The sequence below is a fragment of the Hyaena hyaena genome, unplaced genomic scaffold (assembly GCF_003009895.1).
Source record: "Hyaena hyaena isolate Hyena2069 unplaced genomic scaffold, ASM300989v1 scaffold_9, whole genome shotgun sequence".
Taxonomy (NCBI): Eukaryota; Metazoa; Chordata; class Mammalia; order Carnivora; family Hyaenidae; genus Hyaena; species Hyaena hyaena.
This window is the reverse complement of record NW_024080641.1, coordinates 2,478,054-2,489,814: the sequence shown is the minus strand read 5'-3', so window position 1 is coordinate 2,489,814 and position 11,761 is coordinate 2,478,054.

Genomic DNA, 11,761 nt, shown 5'->3' with positions numbered 1-11,761 from the left:
CTTGTTATTTATAACATAATGCTTTCCTGGGCATGTATGGTCAGCGATGCTCAATTTTATTATTTTTTAAAGATTTTATTTGTAAGTAATCTCTACACCTAACATGGGGCTCGAACTCACAGCCCTGAGATCAAGAGTCAGGAGCTCTACCACCCACTGAGCCAACCATGGGTCCCACTGATACTCAATTTTAAACGTAATTATAATCATAATTTTACATTGACCTTTGAGTTGTTGATATTAATAATTTTTAATTGTGCATGTAATACTGTACTTATCAGAGGTAACTTTACTGGGGCGCCTGGGTGGCTCAGTTGGTTAAGCTTCCGACTTCTGCTCAGGTCATGATCTCACTGTTTGTGGGTTTGAGCCCCTCTTCGGGCTCTGTGCTGACAGCTCAGAGCCTGGAGCCTGCTTCAGATTCTGTGTCTCCCTCTCTCTCTGACCCTCCCCTACTCATGCTCTGTTTCTCTCCCTCTCTCAAAAATAAACAAACACTTTTTAAAAAGGTAACTATTTAAATTGAAATATGTATACAATATTCTGATATCATGGTTTAACTAAACTTTGTCAAGCAACCTCAGTTTTCTTATATGTAAAATGGCTGTAAGGGGCACCTGGGTGACTCGTAGGGTAAGAGTCCAACTCTTGGTTTTGGCTCAGGTCCTGATCTCACAGTTCCTGGGTTCAAGCCCTGCATCGAGCTCTGCACTGACTGTGCAGAGCCTGCTTGGGATTCTCTCTCTCTCCACCCCTCCCCCATTCATACTGTCTCTGTCTCTCTCAAAATAAATAAATAAACTGTAAAAATAAAATAAATAAGGGGTGCCTGGGTGGCTCAGTAGATTGAGCATCCGACTTCAGCTCAGGTCATGATCTCACAGATTGTGAGTTTGAGCCCCACGTTGGGCTCTGTGCTGACAGCTAGCTCGGAGCCTGGAGCCTGTTTCAGATTCTGTGACTCCCTCTCTCTCTGATCCTCCCCTGCTCATGCTGCCTCTCTCTCTCTCAGAAATAAATTTTTAAAAATATAAAATAAAATAAATAAAACATGGTACTAAAAACAACCTAACTTTAGGTGTTGGCTGGGATCCGGAGTGCACATGTGTCTGCTCCCTGAGGGAAGTGACCTTCCCTTCTTTGAGGTCTCAATTGGTGTGACCCCCCCCCTCAAGACTTTACCTATCACGGATTTGGCAGGAACGACTGGGGAAAGGCGGTGGAACATGAAGCTATACATTCTTGAATTCAGCACTGGGACCCTATAAATTCTGTAGTTTCTCTTCTCAGAGTCTTTCTCCACCAACAACCAACAACCCAACTTCCCGTTTCGGTGTGAACAGAGGAAATAAACAACTTTCCTACTTTATTTCAATTCTGTTGACCACACGCTACCAGAGAGGCTCTCTCCTGAGGGATGGAAGGCGGGGGGGAGGAGAGGGAAGATACTTGTACTTTCTTTGGCTCTCTTCACCCTTCTCTTCTCACTTCTTCACCCTTGGCTCTAGAACCCTTCTCTCTCTCTCTCTTTCTCTCTCCCATAATCTTTTGCATTTACGATTCCCCAACATCTCCCAGACCCTAGACCCATTCATTTCGTTGGATATTCAGAGTTGGCAGGATTTTGTAATCATGAGGGAGCTGTATTCCGCTAACATAGCTTCAGTTCCTCGAAGCAAAACCAGTGACTTGGAAGTCAGTGGGTTACATGCAGACTTGCAACTCACGCCTCGGGTTCTACTCTGGTGGAGCTATTTCCTCACTCTGTGAATGGGTCCGTGTCAGCTAACCCATCCCCCGCTTTCCCCGGGGTGGGGATGGGGGGCTGGGGTGTGAGGAAAAAATGGAGAAAAGGTGTTTAAAAAAATGTGAACTGTAAAATGCGATTAATCACCATTTTCGCTGCTACTGTTGTGAGAAAGAAACACCCAACTTTCAAAAATAGCTCATCATCCAGGAAATTCTTTCTCAAGCCCCCAAACCAGTCCAGATCTTTTCACCATGAACTTCTGGCACTTACTATTTCGGCACAAGAACACAGAGTCTGACACATCAGATCCACAGAAGAGGGGAAATCTACCATAGATAAACAGTAAATCTGTGAATTTTAAAAAATGGGGGGTACCTGGGGGGCTCAGTCAGTTAAGCATCTGACTTCGGCTCAGGTCATGATCTCACGGTTCGTGAGTTCAAGCCCCGCATCAGGCTCTGTGCTGACAGCTCAGAGCCTGGAGCCTGCTTCGGATTCTGTGTCTCCCTCTCTCTCTCTCTCTCTGCCCCTCCCCCCTCACAAAAATAAACATTAAAACTTTTTTAAAAAATAAAGAATAAAAAAGCATTATCAAGGAAAGCACATAAGATAAGTGACCTGTCTGGGGAAGTATGAGTTCATGGCCCAAGGTCAGAAAAGTCACAAACTGGGGTGCCTGGGTGGCTCAGTCAGTTAAGTGTCCGACTTCAGCTCAGGTCATGATCTCACGGTTCGTGGGTTCAAGCCCCACGTCGGGGCTCTGTGTTGACAGCTCAGAGCCTGGAGCCTGTTTCGGATTCTGAGTCTCCCTCTCTCTCTGAACCTCCCCTGCTCACGCTGTCTCTCTCTCTCTCTCTCTATCAGAAATAAATTTTTAAAAAACTTTAAAAAATTTTTTAAAAAGTCATGAACTCACATCATTTTTATTTTTTTTAATTTTTTTAAATGTTTTATTTATTTCTGAGAGAGAGAGAGAGACAACATGAGCAGGGGAGGATCAGAGAAAGAGGGAGATACAGAATCTGAGGCAGGCTCCAGGCTCTGAGTTCGCTGTCAGCACAGAGTTCGACATGGGGCTTGAATCCATGAACTGTGAGATCCTGACCTGAGCCAAAGTCAGATGCTTAATCGACTGAGCTATCCAGGCGCCCCACTCACATCATTTTTAGTCACTTTGCAAAGCTTAACATGGTTCACCACACATCTTGTGTCTGATCACAGGCTGACCGGACCTTCCCGACGTACAGCTTAGTTCTGGTTCAAGTGTCTGACATGTACCGCCCACCAGCACACCGGGCCCCCAGCCCCGTTTCCCCACTCTTGGTCAGAGCCGCATGAACATTTTTCTGGGGAAATCTGCAGTTTTCCTCTGATTCTAGGTTTTGATTTCAAACCATAGCACAAAATGATACTCCAAGGCAATTTTTGTCTTAAAAGATTTGATTTTCAAGTAATCTCTACCCTCAACGGGGGGCTCGAACTCACGACCCCGAGATCAAGAGCCACGCACTTCACCTACAGAGCCAGCCAGGAGCCCCTATGAGGTAATTCCTAAGACACAAATTTAAGCCTATTTCTCTGCAGTTTAGAGATGCCTGCACTTGACATAATGAAAACGTAAATGTGGTTAGTTGCCCAGTGAGATGTGACCTTGTGCCTTGAACGGTACACCCCTTTCCACATACAGAACCTTTAATATTTCATTTTGTCATCATTTCAGCGTGGACCATTGTTGCTCATTCTTTAAAACCAATTTTAGGGGCGCCTGGGTGGCTTAGTCTGTTAAGCGTCCGACTTTCGTTTAGGTCATGATCTCGCGGTTTGTGGTTTCGAGCCCTTTGTCGGGCTCTGTGCTGACTGCCAGCTCAGAGCCTGGAGCCTGTTTCAGTCTGTGACTCCCTTTCTCTCTGACCCTCCCCTGCTCACGCTGTCTCTCTCTCTCCTAAAAATAAATAAAAATATTTAAAAAATAAAAAATAAAAAAATAAAATAATAAAATAAATAAATAAATAAAACCAATTTTAGAGGCACCCGGCTGCCTCAGTCGGTGGAGCATGTGACTCTTGATCTCAGGGTTGTAGGTTTATTTTTACTTAAAAAGTTTTTAAAAATTGTTTTTAATGTTTATTTGTTTTTGAGACACAGAGAGTGGGGGGGGGGTCGCAGAGAGAAAGAGGGAGACACAGAATCTGAAGCAGGCTCCAGGCTCTCACTGATCAGCACAGAGCCCAATGCAGGGCTCGAACCCACGAACTGTGAGATCATGACCTGAGCTGAAGCCGGAGGCTCACCTGTCTGAGCCACGCAGGCGCCCCGAAATATGTGTCTCTGAGAGATTTTTCACTACTTTTATTACTTTTATTATTTCAACTCTGTGCTTCTCCTATTCAACTGTAAACTTTTACACAGTACAGATGTAACAGGGTCCCTGTCAGTATCGCAAAAGTGACCCTCAAGTGTCATGAGAAAATTGTAGACATAATATGTATATAAATTATATATATATGTATTTATTTGTACACATAATATACATTATATGCCTGTATTGAATTGCATATCAATGTAATGTTTATATGTTTATATCCAACCCTTTCATTGTTTCTTTGGCAGCTTGGAGCCTGGAGCCTCCCTCAGATTCTGAGTCTCCCCCTCTCTCTGCCTCCCACCCCTGACTCGTGCTGTCTCTGTCTCTCTCTCTCTGTCAAAACAAATAAACATTACAAACGTAAAGTAAACAATACTATAATAAAATCAATAATGCGATATTGAAACCCGGTATGTACACCTAGAACACACCTCAATTTGGACTCGCCTCATCTCAAATGCCCGGCAGCCACTCGCTGGTGGTGGTGGCCATATTGGGTAACAGAGTTTCTAGAATTTACCTTGCATTGGCCGAGGAGCCCCACGAACAATGGAACCATTCTCTGCCTCAGTATTTTCACAGGTAAAATCAGAAGTATTCCAGGGTTGTTGTTAGATTTAAATCTGCAAAGCGCTGAGGTCGACCCCAGGCTCATATGTTCCCTGAGACCTTACAGACCCATATCTGACCTTGGCTGCCTCCACCCCGCTCTCCACAGCTGTGCCTTACGCTCGCTCTCGCTCAGTCGCCTGGCATTCTGACTTGTGCTCAAAACACTCATCATTCAGGGCCTTTGCACATGCTGTTCTGTTTTTCTGGAATGTTCTTCCATGGATATCTACGGAGCCCCATGCCCTTATTCCCTTAGCAGCACTCTCATATGTCACATCCTGGCAAGGTTCACCCCAACACACACCCAATACCTCAGGGACCCTCATTGGTGTCCACCTCTTCTTCCTGCTCTATTTTTTTAAGTTTACTTATTTATTGTAAGAGATAGATTGCACATGCACAAGAGAGAACAGGGGAGGGGCAGAGAGACAGAGAGAGAGAATCCTAAACAGGCTCCAGGCTCAGCACAGAGCCTGACATGGGGCTCAATCTCATGAACCATGAGATCATGACCGGAGCCAAAATCAAGAGTCTAGTGCTTCAACCGCCGAGCCACCCAGGCGTCCCCCGCCTCTGTTTTTAAATAAAACGTTTAACCCATAGACAGCACCACTGTCCATGTCTTAGTGTTACTAATTTCTTTATTTTCTCCCCTGCAAAATGGGAGCTCTGTGAGAGCAGACATCTTATTTGTTATGTTCTCTGCAGTTTCCTCTTTGATTCAAATGTCGCCTCACTTAGTAATTACTGATGAATAAATGTATTCCTGAAAGATGAATAGAGGGAGATTACGGATTCAATCAGTGTCAGTTTTGAATGCTCCTCTCACCTCATAACTGGAGAGAAATTCTCACATATGATAGGTCTTAGGCCAGGATGCTATCCCACCGCTGATGACGCAGGATAAACACACGGAAACTTCAGGTCTAATTTTCAATCTACCCAAAAAAAAAAAAAAAATCCAGAAAACCTCAAAGGTTCCAGCAATTTAGAGGAACAATGGTCAGGGACGCCTGGGGGGCTCAGTCGGTTAAGCGTCCAACTTCGGCTCTGGTCATGAGCTCACGATTCGTGGGTTCAAGCCCTGGCGTCGGGCTCTGTGCTGACAGCTCAGAGCCTGGAACCTGCTTGGGATTCTGTGTCTCCCTCCGCCTCTGCCCCTCCCCACTCGTGCTCTGTCTCTCTCAAAAATTAAAAACATCTAAAAATAAATAAATAAAGGAGCAATGGTCACATGAACATTTGTCCAAGAATATTTAGCAAATATGAGCCCTCAGATAAGTTGACGAGTTCATCTGTATAAACAGAAGGCGGGAGGGGGCGCCTGGGTGGCTCAATCAGTTGAGCATCTGACTCTTTGGCTCAGGTTATGATCCCAGGGTTGCGGGATGGATCCCCACATCGGGCTCTGAGCTGATGGTGAGGAGCCTGCTTGGGATTCTCCGTCTCTCTCTCTTTCTGCCCCTCTCCTGCTCACTCTCAAAATAAATAAATAAGCTTTAAAAAAAATTAAACTACTAAGGGGAAAAAATATTTACAGAGAAGGAAGGAGGCAAACCACAAGAGATTCTTAAATACAGAGAACGAACTGAGGGTGGATGGGGGGCGGGGGAGAGGGGGAAGCGGGGGATGGACATGGAGGGGGCACTTGTTGGGATGAGCCCTGGGTGTCCTATGGAAGCGATGAACCGTGGGAATCTACCCCCAAAATCATGAGCACATTGTACACACTGTCTGTTAGCCAATTTAACAATAAATTATGTTAAAAAACAAAAACAAAATAAATAAACTTTAAAAAGATTTTAAAAATTAAAATATTAAAAAAAGTTTTAAAAATAATTAAGGTAAATTAAAAATCGGGAACAGAGCAAACTTCCCCCCCACCCCCCAGCATCCCTTGGAAACAGACTCCAAACATCCCTTGCACGTTTGGGGAGGTGGCTGTCCCCAGCTGGTATGGACTAGACATGAGAGACCGAGAGTGAGCAGGGAGGGGCAGAAAGAGAGGGAGACACAGAATCCGAAGCAGGCTCCAGGCTCCGAGCTGTCAGCACAGAGCCTGGCGTGGGGCTTGAACTCACAGACTGTGAGATCATGACCTGAGCTGAAGTTGGTTGCTTAACTGACTGAGCCACCCAGGCGCCCCTAGTTATGACCATGTTTAAAATGTCACAAATTCATTCCCTCCAAGCATGACTGTAGGATTTTCTATCCACCTTTCTTTCACTCACAGACTCAGGGGAAAGCTACTTATACATGATACGTGGCTCCCAGATGGTGTGTGTTTTTCTAGTCTGCCTACGTGAGGATGCCTTCCTGACTTCCCTAGTGATTGCATTAATGCATTCTGCTTGAATTTTCCATTAGCTAGCCTCCGGAATAATAATCAGATGCCATGCCTGGATTTATTCAGTCAGAAGATCCTGTGGGAGCCCTATGCACATTCTCTGGAGGAGCCTGTGATACAACCCATTTTTTCTTGAGAATCTGATATGTGGGGAGACAAATCTCTCTTCCCTTTCAAACCTCCATAACCCTCGCATAATAAAACTTCTTTTTAATGTTTTTTATTTATTTCTGAAAGAGGGAGAGACACAGCGTGAGAAGGGGAGGGTCAGAGAGAGAGGGAGACACAGAATCCGGAACAGGCTCCAGGCTCTGAGCTAGCTGTCACCACAGAGCCTGACGTGGGGCTCGAACCCACAAACTGTGAGATCATGACCTGAGCCGAAGTCGGATGCTTAACCGACTTAGCCACCCAGGAGCCCCAATAAAACTTTTTTTAATGTTTTTTTTTTTATTTTTGAGAGAGAGCGAGAGCGAGCAACAGGGGAGGGGCAGAGAAAGGAGACCCAGAATCCGAAACAGGCTCCAGGCTCTGAGCTGTCAGCACAGAGCCCCACACGGGGCTCGAACTCACGAACCGGGAGAACCGGGAGATCATGACCTGAGCTGAAGTTGGATGTTTAACCGACTGAGTCATCTTGGCGCCCCTGAAACATTTTCATTTAGAGAAGTAGGGGCTGGGTGGGAGATAGAAAAGATAGTCAGGGGCGCCTGGGTGGCTCAGTCAGTTAGGCGTCCAACTTCGGCTCAGGTCTTGATCTCATGGGTTGGTGAGTTTGAGCCCCGCATCAGGCTTGCTGCCATCAGTGCGAAGCCCTCTTCAGATCCTTTGTCCCCCTCTCTCTCTCTCTGCTCCTCCCCCGCTTGCACACTTAAACATTTTTTTAAAGCAGCTCTAGTCATAAATCACATGAATTAGAAACTACCTCAAACAAATCTTCAGTGGCTGAATGGATAAACAAATTGTAGTACGTTACTTGGAAATAAATAGGAATGAGGTTCTCAAACAGTCATCCATGTGATAAATTTCACAGGCCACGTGCTTCAGATTCTGTGTTTCCCTCTCTCTGACCCTCCCCTGAGCACGCTGTCTCTCTCTCTCTCTCAAAAATAAATAAAACATGAAAAAAAATTTTTTTAATTTTACACGCCACGTACTGAGGGGGGAAAAAAAAGACAGTGTCCAAAGCCTTCAGGCTTTGTGATAGCATTTCTGTAGCCTTCTAGCAAAGGGCAAAGCTATAGGGATAGAGAACAGACTGAGGAGGGGGAGGGTGTTGGGGTTTGCCGGCAATTAAGGGCTGAAGAATGAAGGCGTTTGACCACCAGGGGGCGGCACAAGAAAATGTTTTGATCGCCCTGAAATCCTTAACCTTCTGTGTCTTGAGCCAATGGTGGCTACGAAATTCTCTGCATTGTCAAAACTCACAGAGTTGTACCTTTAAGAGCATGAATCTTATTCAATGTAAATTTTATTTTATTTACTTTTTAAAAAGGTTTTATTTTTAAGTAATCTCTACACCCAACACGAGGCTCGAACTCACAACCCTGAGATCAAGAGTGGCCCGCTCCAGTGACTGAGCTGGCCAGGTGCCCCTAAATATAAATTTTATTTGTGTATTTATGTATTTACTTATTTTAATGTTTATTTATATTTTGAAAGAGACAGAGTGCAAGCAGGGGAGGGGCAGAGAAAGAGAGAAACACAGAATCTGAAGTAGGCTCCAGGCTCCGAGCTGTCAGCACAGAGCCCGATGCAGGGCTCGAACCCACAGCCATGAGATCACGACCTGAGCTGAAATTGGACACCTAACCGACTAAGCCACCCAGGCGCCCCTGTAAATTTTAAAACAAACTTTAAATAGGAAATACAGAACTGTTAAAACTGATGTGATATAGGTCACTCTTTTGAGTCCTGATGATTTTTATGATTATCTCAAATTCGAAGTTGTCGTTTCTTTGGATAGCTCCCTGCAGAGCCAAGAACACAGCAACAGAATCCTCTAATTCAGTGGTTCCTGAATCTGTCCCCACAATAAAACACCTGAACACACTCATTAATCAGTCACTCCCCCTCCCACCCTCCTCCATCCCCTGGTACCCACTAATCTGTTTTCTGTTTCTACTGTTTGCTATTCTGGGCATTTCATATAAATAAAGCCATTTATATGCTGCCCTTTGTGATGGATTCCCTTCCCCCCAGCATAATGTTTTCAAGGTTCATCCCTGTGGAAGCGCATATCAGTATTTCATTCCGTTTTATGGCTGAATAATATTCCATTGCCTTGATAACCACATTGTATTTACCTGTTGGTGGATATTTCGGTTGTTTCTTTTTTTTTTAATGTTTTATTATTTATTCTTTTAGAGAGAGAGACAAACAGAGCATGAGCAGAAGAGGGTCAGAGAGAGAGGGAGACACAGAATCCAAAACAGTCTCCAGGCTCTGGCTGTCAGTACAGAGCCTAACGCGGGGCTTGAATCCATGAACTGTGAGATCGTGACCTGAGCCGAAGTCGGACAGTCATCCGACTGAGCCACCCAGGCACCCCTGGGTTGTTTCTACCTTTTTGGCTTTTGTGACTAGTCCTAGAGTGAACATTCATGTATAACTTTGTGTATGATCACTTGTTTTCAGTTTTCTCTGAAAATTAAATTTAAAAAATTTAAAAGTAAGGGGCACTTGGGTGTCTCAGCTGGTTGAGCATCCAACTCTCGGTCTTGGCTCAGGTCATGATCTCATGGTTCGTGAGTTCAATCCCTGGGTCGGGCTCAGTGCTGACAGTAAAGAGCCTGCTGGGGATAATCTCTCTCCCTCTCTCTGCCCCTGCCCCCTGCTCACTCTCTCTCTCTCTCTGTCAAAATAAATAAATAAACTTTAAAAATAAAAATAAACATTTTTGGAAACTTCCTTTATCTCTGCCCCCAAAGATATAGGCTGGCAATCATACTCCAAACCCATGGCCTCTGATAGATATCTGAAGAGTGTCATGACTGAGGTTTTACTAAATAGTAATAAATTTCCTTTTCTAATCGCAGCTAGACCCTCAAGATAAGGTCCAGAATTGTTTCCAAAATGCCTTAGAGACTTACTTTATTGCAAACCCCCTCCCAACCTGAAGGTATATAATCAGTCACTAATCACAACCCCATTGTAACTCCCCCTGCCCACAAATTCTGCCCTGTGCTTTATTTTTTTTTTTAATGTTTTATTTATTTCTAGGAGAGAGAGAGAGACAGCGTGAGCAGGGGAGGGTCAGAGAGAGAGGGAGTCACAGACTCTGAAACAGGTTCCAGGCTCTGAGCTGGCAGTCAGCACAGAGTCCGACGCGGGGCTCGAACCCACAAACAGCGGGATCATGACCTAAGCGAAAGTCGGATGCTTAACCGACTAAGCCACCCAGGCGCCCCTGCCCTGTGCTTTAATAGCACCACCTTTTCACAGCGAAGACACCTCAAGAATTCTTTCCTGGTATTGGCTCCAAACCACAACACTTCAAACCACATCAGAGATTATTTAAAAATAAAATCTCGGGGCTCCTGGGCGGCTCAGTCGGTTGAGCGTCCAGCTTCAGTTCAGGTCATGATCTCGCGGTTCGTGGATTCGAGCCCCACGTGGGGCTCTGTATTGACAGCTCAGAGCCTGGAGCCTGCTTCAGATTCCGTGTCTCCCTCTCTCTCTGCCCCTCCCCTGCTCACGCTGTCTCTCTCTCTCTCAGAAATAAATAAAACATTAAAATATATATATATAAAATAAATACATACGTGTATATATAATAAAGACAAGAGCCCAGATTAAATCTAGAATAGCCTGTCCGGTAGAATTTTCTATGATGAAAAAGTTCCCCATCTGTGCTGTCCAGTATGGAAGCCGCTAGCCCGTTGCTATTGAGCACTTGAAACATGACTAGGATGACTCAGAAACTTGAGTTTAAATTTATTTCAAGGTATTTCTTTCTACTTTAAATAATTTAAATTTATTTTTTGTGTTTTGTAAAGCATTTATTTATTTTGAGAGAGAGTGAGAGAGCCGGGGAGGGACAGGGCAGAAGAGAGACAGAGAATCCCAGGCAGGTTCCACGCTGTCAGCACAGAGCCCCACCTGTGGTTCGATCTCATAGCGAGATCATGCCTGACCTGCGCCGAAATCAAGAGTCGGACGATTAGCCAACCCAGCCAGCCAGGCGCCCCTTACAGATTTTATTTTTAAGTAATCTCCACACCCAACGTGGGGCTCGAACTCACAACCCCAAGACGAAGAGTCCCGTGCCCCACTGACTGAACCAGCCAGGTGCCCCTGATTTATTTAAGTGGAAATGGTCACATGAGGCCAGTACCTACCTTAATGGATGGCTCAGGTCTCGACATATCAGATACCAAAGCCAATGGTCCTTTCTAGTACAGCTCACACTCTGATAAAGTGTTTCAGATTCTGCAAGAAAACGTTATGTCTTTGAGAAACTTTCAACACACTGTGAGAAACAAAAAACGTTATAACTTGTTTGGGGGTAAAATTGGAAAGAAGACGTTTACGCCATGAATAATTAAGAAGCCATTGACTGCCTGATCTAGAAGATGTCTTAAGCCACATAGATATTTAATTTCTAGAGCTTAATTGAGATGGAGAGAGGACAACAGAAAGATGGGTAATAAACAAGTCATCCCTGGCCATCAGTATGCAAATGAAT